Genomic DNA, 22,329 nt, shown 5'->3' with positions numbered 1-22,329 from the left:
AAATATAAAATAAACACCATATGTCAGAAACTTAGTACCAAGGAAAAAGAATGTAAGCAATCACATTAATAATTCTTATATTCATTGTATGTTGAAATGATGTTTTGGATTGGTTGAGTTAAATAAAATATATTATTAAAATTAATTATGCCTGTTTCTTTTTGCTTTTTTAAAAAATATGGCTACTGGAAAAATTAAAATTACATCTATGGCTTACATTATATTTCTACTGGACAGTGCTGATCTAGAAAGAATTATCACATGGCCCGCCGTGAACTACAGTGTGAGTCAAAAGTCCACAAATTTGAGCCCTCAGAACAGTTAAGCTATTTCTGAATTCTTGAAGAGGGAACAATTAATTAAAAAATGAAACCATTGTGCACTTCTCACCAATTTACCTATCACAGCAAATTATTTGATTCACCAATTAGGGCAAGTCATGTAATCTCACCAAATCTGTGTCCTAATTGAAAGGGAACAAAATCCAGTATTAAAGATTGGTGACATGTTGATAACTGTTTAAGTCAGATGAAAGGTGTAGGGGGGGTTCATTCCTGGTCTCTCTACTTTTACGTGTTTGAAAAACTAAGTAGAATCTAAAAAGCAAACAAACAAACAAAACAAAACACCAAAACAAAATGAAACAACAACATAAAACCCCAGCAGGGTATTAATTACTGTCCTAAGAGCTACAGTTACGTTGCTATAAAAATCCCAGCCCTCTATCCTAAAGGTTTTGTGAATAAGCTAGAAGACCAGAAATGACTGGACAATATTAGCTAACAATGATGAAGTATTTGCTGTGCGTCTGGAGCAGTTCTAAGTGTTTTCCATGCAGTACCTCATTTGAGCCTCGCACGGCAATTTATAGATTTATAGTTAATGATACCCCCCCCCCCTTTTTAAGGTGAGAAAACTCAGGAGTGTAGAGCAGGAAAATAAGTCAGCGAGATACCACATCTAGGACATTACAGAGCCAGGACTCAAACCCAGCGAAGTAACTCTAGAACTTATACTCTTAACAACTATGTTGGATCGTCCGTGTAGTTACTATTTGCCAGAATCATCATCGTCATTATCAACTTCTATCTGCAGGCTCTAATTAATGTATTTCTTTAATTGCCAAAAAATTAAGAAATGTATTAAGTGAAAGTACCTTTGCCACATTTCATTCACTAGAGGTAACTGGTCTGAGTGTAGTGGATATTTTTCCAAATTTTTTCTATTTACACATAGCCTATATTCGAGTGCTTGCTCAGTGCCGGACAGAGTTCTAACTGCTTTACGTGTATTAACTCATTAATCCCCACATACATGTTGATTTCAGGGGTGAAGGTCTGAGACTTTCGTTACTGACTAGTTAGTGCGAACCCTGGCTGCAAGATTCCAGAAACCTGTACTGGGGCTCAAGTGCTACCCTGCAGCTCTCGTCTGCTCCCTCTTGGTGTGGACTTTCAGGGACGGGCTGGGGTCCAGGGAGAACAGTCCCAGCATCCCACACAGCCCCTCCCAGGGCTCCAGGAGTCCAAGCAGCCCCATGTCCTCAGCTTTAGGTCCCCGATTTCAGGGGCTTCCTTCCAAGCAGTGAGACTGACTTCACCTGGTGAATAACTTGCCTGTGAAACCACATGGCTTATTTCCTCCTGCTGACCCTGCGCAGAGACTCTGGGAGAAGTATCTGACCAGTGACAAAGATTCTCCTTGACCTCACTCTAGTGAAGCTCCTCTAAACTCTCAAGACCCTGACCTTGTGCTCTGTTTATGAACTCTGTTCAGTCCAGTTTGAGCAAAGACTCTTGCTAAAGCAGAATGCCGCTGGGTCAGTTTAGCCAAAGTCCCCCACCTTTGATGGATGGTCAAGTTCATCGTCCCCCACCCTCAAAATCTTATCACCCTACCCTGTGAAGGGGAGTAGAATATGTCACCCCAAGATATGCCTCTTGGGCCAAAGGATTACTTTGAGCTGATTAAGAAACTGCAGATGCTTGAGAAGCTCTGAAAACTGAGGGTTAATTACCCTTTTGTAAGGGAAATTTACATTTATAAAGGAAATTCCATTTGTAAGTGTGTCTCCCACTCTGTACCAGGAAGAGAAAAGCTATATCTTTGGTTTAAGAGAAAAAGGATTAAAAAAAAAACCACAGGAGTTTAATACCACCAGGAATATTTACTATTTGTTCCAGCTGAAATCTGATAATAAGATATTTGAAAGAATTGTTAAAAATAGCTCTATGGTCAGAAGTTAGCCACATTGGAAGTTGATATTCAGAGGCTGATAGGAGCTATTTTTTTAAAAAATTAACTAATTAATTTATTTTTGCCTGTGTTGGGTCTTCGTTTCTGTGCGAGGGCTTTCTCTAGTTGCGGCAAGTGGGGACCACTCTTCATCGCGGTGCGCGGGCCTCTCACTATCGTGGCCTCTCTTGCTACGGAGCACAGGCTCCAGACGCGCAGGCTCAGTAGTTGTGGCTCACGGGCCTAGTTGCTCCGCGGCACGTGGGATCCTCCCAGACCAGGGCTCGAACCCGCGTCCCCTGCATTGGCAGGCAGACTCCCAACCACTGCGCCACCAGGGAAGCCCCGGAGCTATTTTTTAAAGGTCTCTGTTCTGCCTGTTTTATTTGATGCTGCTCCTCCCATGGGAACTTCTCAGTCGGGAACCCCTTCTCAAACTCCTGCTGACTCTATGCTCCGTCAACTCTGTCCAGCTCATTGTTAGCCTGATTTTGCTGAGGATAATTTGGAACTTCCTTGGCCTCTTTGGGAAACGTAAGTTCTCCCCAGAGTGGCTCCTCTAAACATCCTTCCTCTGATGTCACCTTCTGTCTTCCATCCAGCTCCCTTGAGTCCTTTGATACAGGTCTGTTCAAGTGAGGCAGGAGATAGATGTGCCCCTGGCTGAGCAGCTGGAGTCCGTCCCCTGTGGATAATGGGGACATTATCTACGATAAGGATAATGGCAGGAGCAAGGAGGAGCTGAGTCCTCCCCAGATAAGAGATAAAGAGTCCAAATATTTCTCACTCTTGAGGTCAAGGAGACCTCCCAAACTACACATGCACAGAAAGGTTCCTCAGAGGTCGGGGGGGGGGGTGCCAGACCATAATATGTTCTGCCAACGTCCCAGAAACCCTTGCACTGGAATCCATCTTGGCTAAGAGATGTGTGTGCCCACAGGGGAGGACCAAAAATGGACTCAGAGCCAGACAAAGCAAGATGATTGGCCAGAGGAAACCCAGAAGAACTGCCCCCGCATAAGTGATTTAAACAACTCTCTCTCTGAGCCTGACCGTGTGTGTCTATCCACACATACTTTTTTCCTCCTAATGAACATTTTACTTGTTTCACTACTTTCCGTCTCTTCGTTGAAACTCCTTTCTCCAAAGCCGACGAGCCAGGGCCTTGTTGCTGGCCGCCGGCCCTGGTCTAGTGGTTAGCATTAGGTGCCCTCACTGCTTCGGCCTGGCTTCAACCTCTGGTCAGGGAACTGAGATCCTGCTTCAAGCCACCACAGGCCCAGGCCACCAAAAATCACAGCCTCCTCCATCCTTCTGTCCACGCCTCCCAGACTTTTCCTTCTCCAGCCCCTCAATTCCTACAGTCACTTGAACTTTGGCCCCCATTCTCCACTGGGAGTAAATGAAAGCAAATGAAACATCTTAAAAATTGAACCCACCAGCTCAGCTTAGCTAGGTCACCTTGCCCGAGAAAATGGGACCTGGAGTCGTCTAAGGAAATCCCTGACCTCCTAGCCAATCATGCCCTGTTTCCATGTTGCCTCTTCTAATATTGTATAAAACTTCCTCTTGCCCAAGATTTTTAGAGAAGGTTGCTCCACAGCTTGTGAGGCACAGCAGTCTCCCAATCCATGGATTGTCTTCCCTTGATAAAAAGACATCAAACTCCTTACTAAAGTGTATTATTTTTGTTATTTGACAAGGTCCTTGCCACAAATATTAGTTAAAAGTTTTGGCCATCTGAGTGGGTAAACTTAACATAGTCCATCTGCCAGAATCACAGTTTGGATCTAACTGTTCTTTTATAAATCAGTGACTTTTGTATCATTGTACCTGTCTCATGACCAAAATTTTAGAACGAAAGCTGTAGTATCTCTGTGTCTGTCTTTATATATATGCTATAGACGCGTGGTGCTTTTCTACCTCCAGATGATGTTGCTGGTTCTTTAATGTTTTGTTTTACAGATTTAAGGAAGCATTTTTCTCTTTTCTCTTAAGCTATCTATAACTTACATTAACTTGGTATATCGTACCTCTGTAAAATGAAATAGAAAGCAGAAAAGTGGTTGCCAGGGGCTGGGGGGAGGGGAAAACAGGAAGAGGTTGGTAAAGGGGTACAAATTTTCAGTTTTAGGATGACTGTGATCTGAGGTGACTATAGCTGATAACACTGTATTGAATAATTAAAATTTGCTAAGAGAATGGAACTTAAATGTTCTCACTGGAAAAAAAAAAAAAGGTAAATTTGTGAGGTAATGGTGTGTTAATTAACTTGATGGGGGGAATCCCTTTACAATGTACAGGTATATCAAATTATCAGGTTGTACACTTTAAATATCTTACAATTTGTCAATTATACCTCAATATAGCTGAAAACAAAATCACAAGAGAATCTTATCAGTGGAGAAGGCACTGACTTAAATCTGCACAACAAACCTTGCCCTTGTTTACCATGTTTTTCCTGATAACCTCCCAGAACTGTCTCCCCTTGACTCCCCTTTCCCTATTAAGGTGGAATTTAATCCTGAATGCTAAGCCACCTCAGGGAGTTACTCATTTTTTTCTCTGGGTATCTCCCATGTATACATGAGGTATACATGTTAATAAATCTGTTTGTTTTTCTCTGTCTTTTATTACAGGGACCTCGGACAAAAACTTAAAGGGGTAGAGGCAAAATTATTTTTTCCTCCTCTGCACCTGCCTTTAGCAAAACCCCTAAAGTCAGTTTAGCCACAACCTCCCCTATTCTTGATGTCTCCTGTTGGTAATTTTCCACCCACTGACCTCCCCCTATGCCTTGGCTATAAGTCTCTACTTGTCCATGTTCTATTCAGATTGGAGCCAACTCTATACCAAGCTCTCTTTTTCCCATATTATAATAGTTCCTGAATAAAATTTGCCATTGCTGTTTTAACTTCTGTCTGATTCTGGTTTTCTTTGAACCCAGTAACATCTGGAAGTACTCTCTTTCCTTCTCCCCAAGATCCATTGACTGTCTTTTTTTTCTCCTGAATTTACTCATTTAACTTTTTCTATTTCCAACTGTGCTGTTTCCCCTTACTCATTCAGCAAATATTTTCTTTTTAATTTTTATTGGAGTGTAGTTGATTTACAATGTTGTGTTAGTTTCAGGTATACAGCAAAGTGAATCAGTTATACATACACATATATCCACTCTTTTTTAGATTCTTTTCCCATATAGGTCATTATAGAGTATTAAGTAGCGTTCCCTGTGCTATACAGTAGGTCCTTATTAGTTATCTATTTTATATATAGTAGTGTGTATATGTCAATCCCTATCTCCCAATTTATCCCTCCCTCCCTTTCCCCCCTGGTAACCATAAGTTTGTTTTTTCTACATCTGTGACTCTATTTCTGTTTTGCAAATAAGTTAATTTGTACCGTTTTTTTAGATTCCACATGCAATATTTTTATATTCCACATATAATATTTTCTATTCAGAAGAGAAAAAGCAATGCTTTAGAAGAAAGGTCATGCTGGTCCAGGAATGGAGGAGTGCTGAGTAGGCTAAATAATACATGGACCATTCCATGTATTATTATGTATATAACGGTGAGTATTATAAATAATACTCACCATTTCCTTAGTCATGTTATGTTTACATCCTTGCTTCTCTTTTCTCAACACAACACTGAAAACCCAGAATTTCTCATTTTTCACAGATCATCCTAGTTCTTCTCTTACAACAACTCATGGCAATGGGGGAGGGAGGCTTGTGTAAGACCAGAAGGTGAATTGCTGCCAGTTTACAAGTATGCTAAAAAGCTTTAGTTTTGTCCTTAGAGAAATGTGGAACTATTGAAGATTGAAAAACTTGGACAAGGGAGATGGATGATCAGATCTGTGCTCCAATCATTAACTCATCCAACAAATATTGTGTCTCTATAGGTTCCAAGCACTAACTGCTAAGATTACTTCAGTGAGCAGACAAAAATCCGTGCCTTCTTGGAGTGCATATTCTAGTAGGTGGGGGAGCTGAACAATAAGTAGTCTTTATAAAGAAGTAAATTGTATTTTAGAAGGTGATACATGCTATCAAGAAAAATATAGCAGAGAAGGATGATTGATAGAAAGTGTTGGGCTGGGGGTTACTGTTTTATATAAGGAGGTGTGGAAAAGCCTCCCTGAGAGGATGCTATTTGAACAAAGATTTGAAGGAGTGGAGGGATTAAGCCAAGCTGATCTCTGTGGAAAGAACGTTTCAGGCAAGAGCCTCAGGAGCAAAGGCCCTGGGGGGCTGTGTGTCTGCATTACTCGAGGAAATGCAAGGAGACCAGGATGGTGGGATCAGTGTGACAGAAGGAAAGAGGCCCTGGGGGGCTGTGTGTCTGAATCACTCGAGGAAATGCAAGGAGACCAGGATGGTGGGATCAGTGTGACAGAAGGAAAGAGGCCAAATTGGGTTGGATCTTGCAGGCCATTTTGCAGACTTTTCTCTGAATATGATGAAAAGCCATTGGAGGCCTGTTGGAAAGAGCCTTCTGGCCACAGCATACTGATGTCCCAAAATACTGGTTGAGGATATCAATCAAATACCAATCCCTAAGAAGGTGAAGTGCTATTCTGGTAGAGTTTCATCTGACAATGGATTACTCTCTACCTCTATGTCTTTGAAATAATGTCATATCTAAAATACAAGGCACTCTACTCTTCTTCTAAAATGTCAGATTACATGTTTTCGAGCTTTTGTCAAAGCTGTGTCTATCCCTGGGGTTCAGATAGGTCTGGGCTGATGGCATGGGGCTTTTGGAAATCCACTGTGGGAGGGGTTATCAGGTAACAAAGGAATTCTGGAAAGTGGAGAAGAATTAGAAGGTTATCATTGTATCTGTAGTAGAGATTTGTTGTGTGTGTGTGTGTGTGTGGACATCATATATCCTGTTTGGCCCGCAGTGCCAATTGGTTTCCTTTGTCCTGGTGTAATTATTTAACAGCATCTCTCTCTGGGAGGGAGAGACTTAGGGACAGAACGCACTGTGAGACACAGAGCCACGAATAGCATCGTGGGGGGACCGAGCTACCAAAGAGTGATCCAGCTATGGCATAGATGCAGGTTGCCAGTGAGAGTGGTCATCAAAAGCAACGATGGGGCAGAATCAAAGTGCTTTGCAGGCAGGGCCAGTCTACTCCCGCAGGGTCCTAGCAGGACCCAGATGACACACTCAAATGTGGATAATTTGAAGAAAGTTTAACGAAGGACCATTTACAAAGATATCGAGAGTGCGCAGAAACACTGCCTAAAGGGACCAGCGGATGAAGTGGCCACAAGAATCTGGAAGGAAGGAGTCCCATGGAGAGGTCACCTTGAGAGCAGCAGTGACCTTCTGTCAGTGAATCCGGCAGGTGAGGGGTCACCCTGCAAGGAGGGAGCCAGCTGGGGTAATGGCTGTGGTCTGAATGTTTGTGCGCCCCCAATTCATATGTTGAAATCCTAACCCCCAGAGATGGTAGTAATAGGAGGTGGGGCTGGTGGGAGGTGCTTAACCATGAAGGTGGGGTCTGATGAATGGGATCAGTGCTTTATGAAAAAGACCCCACAGAGATCTCTCTCCCCTTCTGCCATGTAAGGACACAGTGAGAAGGTGCCATCTGTGAGCCAGGAGGAGGGACCTCACCTGAACACGGCCATGCTGGTGCCTTGATCTTGGACTTCCCAGCCTCCAGAACTGAGAGGGAAATTTCTGTTGTTTAGAAGCTACCCGGTCTTTGTGTTTTGTTATAGTAGCCAAATGAACTAAGACAGGAAATACATAGCTTTCTACTTCCTCCCTCTGGGACAGCCTGCTGGGGTAGGATGGGGGCAGAGAGCCAAATGGAAGTGGGTGGAGAACCTGGAGGATCAAGTGGGAGGTGTCCAGCCCTCAGCCTTTTCAGTACATGTCACCAGTGGGGGCTGAGTAAGAAAGGAAAATCCTGACAGACGCCACCGGCCATAGGCAGACATTGTAACCAGAGATGCAATACTCCCCATGAGGACCCATAGAGAGAGTGAGGTGGAGACTCTTGGAAAGGAGCGGATATTCTGCAAAATACATGGAGGCTTCAAAAGGCACTGAGATACAGGTTCTTAGGGTTATGGTGACCCCACTGTGAACTCTGGCCTCAAGAGACCCTGGGAAATGGTCATGTGTAGCTTGGAAAGATTTCTGAATTTCCAAATAGTCTTTTAGTCATGCATACATCTACCAGGGCTGCTCTCTAAGAGCACTTCCACTCTGCTGGCTCTGTTCTCAGGGTCCCTGGGGTGGGTGTGGAGGGACCAATGCCTAGAGGAAGGATGTTGTCATTTACTCTGTGTGGTTTTGAGTCATATGAAGAAACAACAAAGGATGCAGCTGTGTACACAATTTTGTTGATTTCTCAACTGGAGGGTGATTTGATAAGCATGCTTGATGAGAAACACATGCTGCCTCAAGGGTACATTTTTCTAATATATTATAAGTTGTTTTAGATTACATTGGGTGATTTTTATGTTATTCCTGAAAAGGCAATACTTACACATAGTTCAAAAATAAAAACAACATAAAAAGCCTCACTCCCACCCTTGTCACCTGTTTTGTCCCCTTCCTTTCACTCTGATAACCACTTGTTTCTTTGTGAAAATACAAGAACATATGAATGAATATTATTACTCTCTACCTTTTCTTACACAAAAGGGAGTGTTCCATAAATAATACCTTGTATCTTGCATTCTTCTGCTTACTAATATATCCTAGAGATTACTTTATATCAGCACATACAGCAATTCCTCACTATTTTTTTTTACAGCTACATAATATTCCATGGGAGAGATGTTTCATAATTTATTTAACCCATCCCCTGTTGGGGACATCATTTGGTTTGTTTGCAGTCATTTCTCTTATTAACAGTGTTTCAGTGAGTAATCTGGTATACCCATCATTTCTTATGTGGGCAGGGATATTTGCAAGATAAATTCCTAGAAATGGAGTCAGTGGGTCAAGGAGTAAATGCATTTGTAAGACTGATGTATTGATATATTAATTCTTTGCTGGCTATGGTCTAGCAGTGAATTGAACAACCACATATTATTTCCAAATGAAAAGCTCCAAAGATGACAATAAATGCTGAGTCCAGATAGAAACTTCAGTCAGTGTAGAGTGCTGCTTCTTAAGAAGGATGAACATCTCAGAGTGTTTGTGTGTCCCTGAATGCAAACTTGATGTGTACTCTGAGAATCCAATTTGAAGAAAATCTAGACATTTTGTTATTACTGCAGATAAACAGTACACCCCACCTCCAAAGAAACAAATTTCTTAATTATTTAAAAGGCTCCAGCTTTTAATTCCAATGGTCTAGAGGTTTCAGGGGACAAAGGTAAGGTAATTTGAGAGCTGGGAATTCCTCCATCAGGGCAAGTATTGTGTTGATTGATAGATGCCCTAGGGTTCCAAAGATAGTCTGAAAAATCCTCTCATTCCTTGCAACAGAGGCATACACTTCAAAATTACACAGTAAAATAAATCTTTATTTTGCAAGTAACCATGGACTTTGAAAAAAAAAAAAAGGAAATCCAAACAAAACATACCATTAGCAATAACAACCAAATGTGAAAAAAATCACTTTCCAGTGTTTTTGCTAATACACAGCAAGGTGGGTTTTTAAACGACCATGGGGCCTTCTCAGGACAGACACCCCAGTCCCACCCCCACACCATGTTCTCTGCCTGCCTCTTGTTTGTAGAAAACCTTTAGCTTCCTAGGCCTTCTTCAAGTTCCAAAGAATAAACTTAATCAGGGAAGTGAGAAAATGCAGAAACAGAGGAAAACACTCAAGCGAGACAAAATAAAAACAGTTTAGCCATTAAACAAAGTCGAGCATATTTAGTTCCTCTCCAGGGGCTCTAGATAATATTCTGAGCCATGTCCTTTGAGCTGTTTTGCAGAGACTGAAACCCCCACCAGGTGGAAGAAGTTAACTGTATGCTGCCCACAAGCCCATTGACCCCAAACCAGTTGGAACCAGAAGGTTGATGATATTGACTCCCGATTACCTCACCTCCAACCAATCAGAAGAATGTCCATGAGCTGATCACATACCCTGCAACCTCCTCCCTCACTCTGTCCTTAAAAACCTTTCCCTGACAACCATCAGGGTGTTTGGTTCTTTTGAATATTAGCCACCCAGATTCCTTGTTTGGTGCTTACAATAAATGCTGAACTTTCCTTCACCACAACCCAGAGTCAGTAAATTTGGTTTTGCTGCACAAAGGTGAGTGGATCCAAGTTTTGTTCATAACAAGTCGAGGGAAGTTTTTCTCATAAAAGAAAAACACAAGAAGTCCTGGCCTTTTAAAGGTTGTGAAAATAGACTGTGCAGTAAAACTTAGCTATTGAAGACCCTCAGGAGAAGAATGGGTTTAGCCCCATGAAACACCCAGTTAGCTAAGAACTTTTCTTACCAATCTCCAATATTTTGGTTTTAGCCATTTTTGTTTGTGGCTAAAGGTTTGCACTTCAGGGCAGGGCTGGGGTTGGGATGTATTTGAAAAAAACATATTGAAGTTATATTTTGAGTACAAGCTACACCCAGGAAATGACACTCAACCATTTTCTGCAGCTGAGTGGAGATGTGGTGAGAATGTGGTGGATAGTTTAAGAAAGACTGAAAACCATTCTGACTTAAGAGTGTGTTATGTACTTCCTGGCCTTGTGAAGCTGGTACCCTGAATAGAATGTGAATCCTTTCTGGATGAGTCAGGCCATCACCATGAACTTGGGTTATTGTAACGTCCTGCAGGTGTGTCAGGTTGTTATTCCTGTTGGTGGCCTCAGAGGATGAGGTTTGGAGTGACTTTCACAGTTTTTCTGTGTGATATACAGTTGTGCAGTGGCTGATCAGGTCTCTTTCCATGATGGTCAGTCTTCACAGTGCCTTTCTGGGCCCCAAGATCCACCCCAGTTCCACTATGTCTCTGTCTTGTAACCTTAGCTAACAAGATGGAGCTCCTCCTGTCTGTCAGAGGACAAAGCACACAGCTCCAGGACTGTTGTAAACAGTGGTCCTCCTGTTAAAACATCTCCGCAATCTCACCCTCTTTTCAACACTTCTTCCTGTTAATATTAATATTACAGAGAATCATTTTCATTTACAGGGAATTCATTAGAGAGTAAATGTTCAATTTTTAAAAATATAATAGCACCAGCATTTTGATTAATTATATTCAATATCAATTAATGGTTTTAATATGTATAAGGTATTTGGTGTCATTCCTATAATGAAACAGAACAAAGTGTTTCCCACCTGAGTCATGTATTGTCCATCGCAAGTGGTATGCTGGTCTTCACTGTGGGTGGCACCATGGAGCGACAGTCTTCGCAGTTCAATGCCTTTTGTACAGTATTGTCTATAGGAGTCAATGCCTTGGACTGGATGGGTCTTAAGTTACTTGGTCTCTGCCACAGTCAGCGTTCTTAGATATGTAAAACAGAACTATCTCCCAATAGTACATTATAAGAAATTAAGTTCCAGAATTTCTAGGAGGGTGAAGGAATTAAGAAAGAACCAGGAATAATATTCAGATTACACCAGTGGTCCAGTAGAGAGCTTACTGCCCAGATTTCTGCACAAAGGAACTGAAACCTGGGCCACGAGGTATGAAATGGGCTGGCTTCATATCAGATCCAGGAGCAATGGGAGGAAGCTGCACTAGAGAATGTAAATGCCATGGGGCGCAGGGTTTTTTTGAAACATTTTTATTGAGATATAATTCACATATCATAAAATTAATCCTTCTAAAGTATACAATTCGATGTATAGTTTTAGTATATTCACAGTTTTGCAGCAACCTCACAATCTAAGTTTAGAACATTTTTATCAGCCCCAAAAGAAACCTCATACCCATTGGCAGTCACTCCCCATCGCCCCTACAATCCAGCCCTAAGCAACTGAAATGAAGCACGACCCTGTGGGGCCCTCCCTGGTACAAATCCTTTCCATGTCCCCTGTCTCTTGTTTGTAGGAAATAGGCTTCATTCAGCCTCCTTGACCTTCCCTGAGTTCCAAAGGGCAGATTCAAATAGTTGCTAATCAGGGAAGGGAAGGAATGCAGAAACAAGGGAGGAACAGTCAGGAAAAAATAGTACAACCTTGGGGCAGGGTCCTGGTTCCTCCTCAAGGAATGTGTCTAACAATACCTTTGAGTTCTTCTGCTGGAAACAAGGCCCCCGCCCAGGTGGAGGATGGTGACTTCAGGCTGAGCACAAGATCCCTGGACCACCACCCTGTTACCTCCCCACCAACCAATCAGGAGAAAGTCACTACCCTGCAGCCCTCACCCCAAATTTTGTCTATAAAAACTTCTCCCTGAAAACCATCAGAGAGTTCAGGTTATTTGAGCACGAGCCACCTTTTCACCTTGCTTGGCCCTGCAATAAACCTTTTTCTGCTCCAAACTCTGACGTTTTGGTTTGTTTGGCCTCACTGAGCGTGGGGCACACAAACTGGCGTTTGGTAACACAACCACTAATCTACTTTCTGTTTCTATAGATTTGCTTGTTCTGGACGTTTCATATAAATGGAATTATACAATATATGGTCTTTTGTGACTGGGTTTTTTCACTTAGCATAATGTTTTCAGGGTTCAACAATGTTACAGCATGTGTTAGTACTTCATTCCTTTTTATGGCTGAACATTATCCCATTGCATGGGTATGAAACCGAACAGGACACTGTGGGACTCCTGGGCATAGAAGCCTTTCTGTGTCCCCCATTTCTTGTTTGTAGGGAACAGCCTTCAGCCTCCATGACCTTCCCGGAGCTCATAGGGCAGGTCCAAACAGTTGCTAACCAGGGAAGGGAGGGGATGCAGAGATAAGGGAGGAGCGGCCAGGAAACAATAGTGCAGCCTTGGGGCAGGGTCCTGGTTCCGCCTCAAGGGATACACATAACAATATCTCTGAGCTCTTTACAGAACTAAAACCCTCAACAAATGGAAGATGTTAGCATCCTTCATTCCAGAGAAGACCACCTGAGGCCAGATTAAAGGAGTGCACACCCTGCACACACCCTAATCCTTATCAGCAACCCCACCCTTGAACAACTGCTATAAAACTCCTCACCAAATCCTCCCGGGTTGGGACACACAATTTTGAGGGGCACGAGTCTTCGGTGTCCCCCTTTGCCTGGCATAGCAATAAAGGTATTCTTTTCTTCTTCACCCAAACTTTGTCTCCAAGATTCGATTTGGCACCAGTGCACAGAGACCAAGTTTTCAGCATCAGGTACATCACATTTTGTTTATACATTCATTAGTTGATGGACATTTGGGTTGTTTCTACTTTTTGGTTATTATGATAATGCTGCTATGAACATTGCCTGGGCAGGGATTTTCATCTGGTTTGTTCACTGCTGATATAGTAGTGCTGGCATATGGTAAACGCAACACAGGTATTAATTAAGCAAATTGAAAAAAATGAATGAATAGTTGTCTGATGAAGACATAAGTTTTCCTTATATAGTAAGCATGCATAAAATATTTTTGTTTGAACATTATATATGGCATACAGTTTCTTTCTTCTTTCCCTTCCTTCCTTCTTTCCTTCCTTCCTTCCTTCCTTCCCTCCTCTCTTTCTGTCTCTCTGTCTCACTCTCTTTCTTTCTTACTGAAAATAAAGACCCCTATCTTACACTACTCACAAAAATTAACTCAAAATAGATTAAAAACTTAAGTGTAAGACCTGAAACCATGAAGCGCCTAGAAGAAAACGTAGGAAAAGGGCTCCTTGACATGTGTCTTGGCAACGATATTTTGGACATAGTACCTAAAGCACAAGCAACAACAACAAAAATAAGCAAATGCAGCTACATCAAACTAAAAAGCTTCTGCACAGCAAAAGAATCAATCAACAAAGTGACAAAAAACCCTATGGAATGGGAAAAAATATTGGCAAACCATATATCTGATAAGGGGTTAATATCTAAAATGTATAAATAAGTCATACAACTCAACAGCAAAAAAAAAATCAAATAATCCCATTTAAAATGATTTCACTTGTATGTGGAATCTAAAAACAAAAATAATAAACTCATAGAAAAAGAGATTAGATTTATGGTTACTAGAGGCAGGGTTTGGGGGGAGAGGGAATTGGAGAAAGGTGGTCAAAAGGTACAAAATTCCAGTTACAAGGTAAATAAGTACAGTTGACCCTTGAACAGCACGGGTTTGAACTGTGAGGGTCCACTTATATGCAGATTTTTTTCAATAAATATAGTACCTATATTTTCATTTTACAGATCTTTAAATTAACTACGTATGGGGAAAATTTGTGTTCAGAGACCGCAGTATGGAGAATAGAAAGAACCAGGGTTTGAGTGCTGATTCTATCCAAACTATTTCAGCTTCCTGCCATTGGGTGAGTCTTTTATCAGTTCATTTGTTTTACTTCAGAGATAGCAGTATGTGGTTTTTTGACTACATGGCAGTTGATCCCTAACCTCCACATTGTTCAAGTGTCAACTGTACTAGGGATGTAATGTACAGCACGATGACAATAGTTAGCACTGCTGTATGATATACATGAAACTCCTAAGAGTTCTCATCACGAGGAAATTTTTTTTTCTCTTTTTGCTTTCTCTCTCTTTTTTTTGTATCTATATGAGATGATGGAAGCTAACTAACCTTATTGTGGCAGTCATTCTGTAATATATGTAAGTCAAACCATTATACTGTACACCTTAAATGTATACAGTGATGTATGCCAATTATATCTCAATAAAACTGGGAAAAATTAAGACAAACCCACTGAAAAAAAATGGGATTTTGAAATTCCACTCTGGCTTGTGTAATTCTGAGCAAGAGCTTTTTTTTGGTGTCCAGTGTGCCACCCTATCATTCTAAAAGGAAAAACAATTAACTGAGTGTGAAATTTAAATGAGATAATACTGCATATAATAATGCACGTATGGGATAATACAGGCACACATTAAAGTGCTAAAAAAAAAACGGAGGTAGTTTCTTTACTCTTACCTTTAGGCTGTTCATAGCTGGTAGCTGGAAAACCAAGCTCTAGGACTGTATGTAAAATATGATAAAATAATTTATGAATGAGGACCTAGTGAAATTCTAATTTTAGTTTATTCACTATTCACTCACTCCTGCTACTACACTTCTGTCAATGAGCTTGTATCATGATGTGCATAACAATCAATTATCCTTAGTTAATAAGAATTCTTTCTCCAGAATAGAATATAGACCTGTACAGGGCAGAAACCTTGGCTTTAAAGTCTTTATATTCTTAGAATATAGTCCACAGCCAGGTGCATAGAGTAGGTTCAATGCATAGTTTTGAAGTGTGAACATGAATGAACAAGTAAATTTTTGTGACATTAACTTTAGTGTTTATAGACCATTTTCTTTTTTGTGAATCGTTTTCAGACTTAATTATAAACTATGCATTTATATATATGTGTGTGTATATATACAACTGTATATATTTTGTCTGCATCATATACACAAAAACATATGTACAATCTGCTCAATATATATATGATTGTACCTGTACTTTTAGCAGAAGACTTAAAGCAAGCAGTGATACATGTCATAAGTAGTTTAATAGCTACGAAAAGATAGTAATACATACTATGACAATGACAATCATCTATAAAGCAAAGCAGAAAAAATTGTCTATTCCTGAGGGGAGCTAACTGAACAGCTCATTTAAAGGGTCAGTTTGTCTTACATCTTGTAACCATTTTATCTTTTGGGAAATTTTTTCTAGGTGAATTTCAACTGCTCCAGAGGTATGGATACAAATGCAACAAGTAGTATGAGCAATAGCACAAACAACTGCTTGTTTAGCCAGCATAGAATCTAAGGCAATCCTGTTATCTAATATTACTTGGGCTAAGGAGTTTAGGCATGTCTGTTGTGCTGCAATGCTTTTTGCAGTCTTCTTGGCTATTTGACCAATGGTGATGATAGATTTCTAATCATATTTTTCTTTACACATACTCCTGCACTAGGAACCAAGATTCCCAAAAGACTTTGCCACCAGGTATCTTGGTGTCCTGCTAACATGGATCTCTTGACTCTGTAATGAAGAGAAAAAGGAGGTTAATCTGTTTCCTTATATACAGACAATGCATAACTTAAACCCAATAAAAATAAACCTTCTATTTTCCAGCTGTGAAGACATTTATGTGCCCATCCTTGGGAAAGTGTGTCAATTTCAGTATCACATGTGAAGACAAAATCTGGGGAAGTGCAGTGACCCCTCCCAAAGTGCTCTTATTGGAAGTTTTGTCAACACAACATCAAACCATGGGTCATTTCTCTTGCAAGCTTTCCAAAAGTCATTTGTGTGGTATTTAACATGTGGGAGTTGCTGGCATAATTTACTCATGTTTTACTCTTTAAGACTTTTTTCAGTTTAAGTAAGGGAAAGAACAAAGTAGTCTGGGATTATTGTGCTTGGTCTCTAAGAATTGAGGATGGTATCAGACAAGGACTGGACATATTAATCTGTTGAAAAATTTGAACCTGAAAGGTTAGGGAGGTCGGTCTAGGTGCATGGTAACATTAGGAAGACCTGAAAATTTGGTGACAGGTATTATGATAGGCTTATATCAGTCTTGTATTGACCTGGGAATTTGATGACAGATCCAACAATTGGTTAGACTGCCCTCAGTAGCTATACTTTGTGACAACGTTACTAAAGAATTTTCTTTCCATCCTGTATATTGGGGCAAGAGTTAGCTAGAAGTAAAACAATAGCTTTCAATTTTGATAGGGAGACAAACATTTGGTAAACAGTTCAACTGAACTAGTAGGATGGATCTTACAGGCCTGGCCCAGATTCTTGGGTTACAGCTGTCTACTACTGCTGTTGGCTTCTTCTCATCTTGTGATCCTTAAAAAAAATTAGGCTACTTCATGTTACGTTTAGAAATATTTAATTCGTAAGCACTTGTTTTTAATTCAATCAAATACAGCTCTTTTACCATCCAGAGGTAGAAACATATATTTGTAACCTACATACAGACATATAGATAGACATAGAGATCACATAGTTTTCATTTTAAAACTTAGTCATGAATCATGCTTTACAATATAAAACTCATTTGCTCATAAATAATAGTAAGAATAAGTTTACTTGCTTGAGTTTTCAAAGGCCTCCCCCCACCCCCGCCTTTTTTTTCTTTTAGTTTTAGGTTCTACTAATTGAGTCAAAGCCATAGTCTCAGGCAGTGTGGGATGTGTTTACATTTCAAGGACATGATGAAAGAGTTACAGCTTTAATCTTTCTCCTAGGAATAGTTTTGTTCTGTCAGGGTGAGAAGTTTGAAAAACTGTTGTATCAAGCTAACTTTCTCTAACTGCATACACAAAAACCAGTTTGGGAATATCAAAAGAGCCCCATCTTGGCCATTTCAGGGTGAGAGAATTATTGTACTTACAAGTATTGGGTCCATCTCAATTGTACATGAATTCATCTGGAGTTCCAGTGGGTGGCTGGGAGATGGTAGGCTTTAGAAACACAATTTTCCATTTTCTTTCAGTTTCATTTTGCTGTAAAGTACAAATCCTTCCAATTTTAAGCCACATTAAAAAGGATTAGCCAACTCAGTTCACTCCAAAGTTCCCTCTAGGTCTTTCCTGCCTAGAAATGTCCTCTAGGTTCCTTGCTTAGAAATTCCCTTTACGTCCTCTGCCTAAGAACTTCCTCCGAGGTCCCCCTGCTAGGAACTCCCCTCTAGGTCCTCTGCTTAGGAAATTCCCCCTAGGTCCCTTTCACCTAGGAAATATACTGGTACCCCCTTAAGACTCCAAGTCTTAAGATAATAGCTCAAATAAAAGTTTTGGAACATTACCCAATACAAGGAGATCCAGATATCAGGAAAACCTCACTGAAGCACCTGAAGAGTGATGTGAAGCTGGGGGTAGGAGGGGCAGGGGTGCTCACAAGGGGCCCATGCTTGGTACCAAAGTAGACTCCAAGTGAGTTTTTCTGATAAGCAGCAGACTATATCAAACAATGTCTATGGAAATAAGCAATAAACAATCTATAATAGGAATAGAAAAGAGTCTTATTTGAGCCAAACTGAGGACTATAGCCCAGGAGACTCAGGCTCAAGATGTAGTTGAATTGTGTTCCATTGGACTGCAAAATGGGGGAGTTTTATAAAGGCAATCCCCCCCAAATTACATGTCATTTGTCAAGAATCATAATTGGAGCTGGCAAGAAGTAAGGATGCTTGATAAGTAAGGATTGGTTGGGGTCTGAAATGGTTGCATAGTTACAAGGGGAGACCTTGAGATCATAAATTGGCAGTTGGCAGCTGGCGGCAGACGTTGTTTTGAGAATAGTTGGTGGTGTCCTTGAGTCTGATTCAGTTCAGAAAATTCAGTTCTCAGTGTTGCAGGACTGTGTCTGAAACCACAGTGGCCACCAGGCTTCATTTTGGATGCCTGGACCACAGTTATTCCATTTTGATTTTTAAATGCATTCTTTTCTTTAATGGTTAAAGCAAATGTAAAATGTATGTTATAATAGGCCACAAAACAGGCTGTTCTAGTTAGCATAAAGTTTAAGTTAAATCGTGTATAAGCCAGAATGACTTCCTTATACCTTGATATGGGAAAATTTCTTCCAACCAGTTTTAATGATTATATGTTTAAAATATGTTGTAATTCCCAGTTCTTCGGATTTTTGTCCTTTATCTTCTAACATCAAGAATAATATTTTATTCAAATTCCAGAAGTTATTGTAAGAAAATCTTAAGAGATGTGCCCAGAGGACTTTTTTTTATCATAGCATAGCAAAAGATTGGAAATAGTTGAAATTGAGATAATGATCAAATAAACTATGGTAGGACAATACTATGGAAGACTATGCATTATTAGAAATACTACTTATGAAGAATTTTTGGTTTTATTTTTATTCTTTTTAATTTTGTGGCCGCACTGCGCGGCTTGAGGGGATCTTAGTTCCCTGACCAGGGATCGAACCCACGCCCTTGGCAGTGAGAGTGCAGAGTCCTCACCACTGGACCGCCAGGGAATTCCCTGAAGAATTTTTAAAGAGGGTAAAATATCTGTGTTAAAATCCTAGGGGATGAATGTTAGGAAAATCATATATATATATATATGTGTATACATATACATAACAACAAATTGTTAATATTAATGATATTTATTTCTGAGTGAAGTTATGAGTAATTTTATTTTTGTCTCTGTAGTCTTCTTAATTTAGAAAATTACATATGAGCACAAAGTTGATATTATAAAAAAAATTATTTGTAGAGCTGTTACTTTTCAAGAAGGGATATCTTTCTAAAAGATAAATTTGAACTTTGCTTAGACTACTAATTATTAAGTAAAATAATCACAATTTTACAATTTATTAGGTTGAAATAAATTTAGTCTCAGAAAACAAAACAACCAAGATGTTCTTCAGTAGTGGAATGGAAAAATAAACTGTGGTACATCCGGACAATGGAATATTATTCAGTGCTAAAAGCAAATGAGCTATCAAGCCATGAGAAGACATGGAGGAAACTTAAATGGAGGTTATTAAGTGGAAAAAAATAATAATAATCTGAAAAGGCTATAAGCTGTATGATTCCAACTATATGGCATTATGGAGAAGAGAAAACTATGGAGACAGTAAAAAGATAAGTGGTTGCCAGAGGTTAGGGGGAAAGGAATGATGAATAGGGGAGCACAGAGGATTTTTAGAGCAGTGAAATTATTCTGTATGATACTATGATGGTGGTTACATGTCATGTATTTGTCAAAACCTGTTCAGTATACAACACCAAGGATCAATCTTAATGTAAACAATGGCCTTTGGGTGATTATAATGTGTCAGTGTAGGTTTCTGGATTGTAACAAATGTGTCACACTGGTGGTGGAGGTTGAGGGTGGGCAAGACAGTGGATGTGTGGGAGAAGGGGGTATATGGGAATTCATTCTTCTCTGCTCAGTTTTGCTGTGAATCTAAAACGGCTCTAAAGACTCGTTTATTAAAACAAAACAAAACAAAATTAGAAAATCAGTGAATGATTTTCAGTACCCTTACTTTCAATGAATTCTATTTGGTGCTTTCTTTTGAGTGTTTTGTTTATTTTGTTTTTAGCCTGCTCTGAAAAATGCTAGATTGAGAAAACATCATTTCACAGTTGCCTCTTAGATATTCAAGAATGTGTTCCTCCTCCCAGCTGAGATATTTGACCTTTAGCCTCTCTGTGTTGGAATATAAGAATGGAAAGCACAAGTGTCCCAGGGAATCAAGTAAACATCTTATAAGAAAATCCGTTGAGAAAATTTTGGCATGACTTTTGGGGTGTTCTGGGTGGTTTGAAATGCATATGCGGAATGACTAATGTATAAACTTTGCCCAAGTTGCTATGAGTGGGCTAAATTTGACACCAATGAGTGTGCTTTCCTGTTGTCTTTGAAATTCAGCATCTATTCACCCTTCTTCTGGGGATGATATCCTGATTGTCCTGTGGAGAACTTCCCCTCATGGGGGGCTCTACCCCCCCAGTTCAGGCAGCAGGAGATTCAGACCTAGTCTAATAAGAGCATGCCAGGCCCTGGCCACAGTGATCAGTTCAGAGCTAATGGCAAGGATTTTCTTAAGTGGTTGGAATGAGGGATGTGTGTGTGTGTGTGTGTGTGTGTGTGTTTTCTCAGCTAAGAGGCAGTATGGTGTAGAAGAGCATGCATTCTGCACCCCATGGCTTGGGTTTGAATCCCAGTTGCCCAGTTCCACTACCCCCTGGCTTGGTGACCTTGGGTAAGTCACTCATTCTTTCTGAGTCTCAGTCTTCCCCTGTAAAATGGGGCCAAGAATGCTCCCTATCTCATGGATTGTTATGGGGATTGAATGGGTTAATATTTGTAAAGCCTGGCATGATGTTTGTCTCCTCGATGTTTTCACTTGGGCATGTGACGGGCATCTCAAATTTAACACTCTCCAAATGAATTCTTCTTTCATTGTCTTCTGCAGCTCAGTGAATGACCTCTCCAGCCTTCCTGCTGCTCAAGCCAAGAATCCTTGGAGTTGTCTTTGACCTCTCTCTTTTTCTCTCTCTCTCTTTTTTTTTTCGGCTGCACTGCACGGCATGTGGGATCTTAGTTCCCTGACCAGGGATCAAACCTGTAACCCCTGCAGTGGAAGTGCAGAGTCTTAACCACTGGACTGCCAAGAAAGTCCCTCTCTTCGTCTCTTTACTCCATAAACAATTCTCAGTTCTGCCTTCAAAATATATCCACAATTCAACCAACATCTGCTGAAGTCAACCTGGTTCAAGCCACCATCATCTCCCGTCTGGATTACGGCACCATAGCCTCCTAAACGTTCTCCCTGCTTCTGCTCTCACCCACTTTAGTTTATTCTCAACAAGCAGCCAGAGTAAGCCTGATAAAACCAAGTCAGATAATGTCACTCTTCTGCACCGCGAGTGTCCATCTACCCCCCTACCCCACACACATGCCATCACATCTCCAGCCTCTTCTCCCACTTCCTCCCATCTTGCTCTCTCTGCACCTGGCACCTCTTATCTGACCTTGCTCTTTTCTTCCCTCTGCTGGGACCCTGTTTCCCCCCATATCATGTGGCTACCCCACCTTCTTCAGATCCTTACTCAAATGTCATCTTCTCAGTGAGACTTTCCTTAGTCATCATTCCAATGTTGCAATCCTTCCTCCCACCTCCCTTGTCCTTATCTCATTCCCTGATTATTTTGTTTCCTAGGTCTCATCTTTACTTCACATGCCTTATGGTTTACTTACAGATTTTGTCCATTATATGTCTGCCCCCTCCCGTTAGAATATAAGTTCCATAAGGATTGAATTTTTTAAACTGCTGTATACCCAGTACCTCAAACAGTTCATGGAAATGCCTTCAACGTATACAGTGATGTATGTCAATTATTTCTCAATAAAACTGGGGAAAAGAGGTAAAAAAAATGAAACAGTTCATGGAACATAGTAGGTGCTCGGTGAATATTTAATGCATGAATGGATGAATATATGAATGAACGAAGAAAGATTTGCATTGAAGTGTGATATTCATCAACACGCAGTTTTGTAGTGTCTACTAGGCCTCA

The 22,329-nt window shown here is 40.5% G+C and overlaps 1 protein-coding gene and 1 long non-coding RNA gene across 4 annotated transcripts in view; one reads left to right on the top strand and one right to left on the bottom strand.

Annotated features, from left to right (window-relative positions):
• Positions 1-2,310: 2,310 nt before the first annotated feature.
• The window catches only part of LOC309627520, a 92,276-nt gene continuing 72,257 nt past the window's right edge, over positions 2,311-22,329 (bottom strand). For all 3 annotated transcript variants that reach the window (XR_014243781.1, XR_014243782.1, XR_014243783.1), the window contains 3 exons: positions 17,671-17,782; positions 7,872-16,304; positions 2,311-2,920 (listed from right to left, as the gene is read on the bottom strand). This is a non-coding gene — a long non-coding RNA (uncharacterized lncRNA). The remainder of the gene's footprint in view (positions 2,921-7,871; positions 16,305-17,670; positions 17,783-22,329) is intronic.
• The window catches only part of CD38 (CD38 molecule), a 55,732-nt gene continuing 39,972 nt past the window's right edge, over positions 6,570-22,329 (top strand). Inside the window, exon 1 of the mRNA XM_082389542.1 lies at positions 6,570-7,599. The gene's annotated coding sequence lies outside the window, so the exon portion shown is untranslated. The remainder of the gene's footprint in view (positions 7,600-22,329) is intronic.

The sequence above is a fragment of the Balaenoptera borealis genome, assembly GCF_965194805.1.
Source record: "Balaenoptera borealis genome assembly, chromosome: 4".
In the NCBI taxonomy this organism is placed as follows: domain Eukaryota; kingdom Metazoa; phylum Chordata; class Mammalia; order Artiodactyla; family Balaenopteridae; genus Balaenoptera; species Balaenoptera borealis.
The sequence above is the reverse complement of the archived record's forward strand: the minus strand, read 5'-3'. Positions and strand labels throughout refer to the sequence as shown.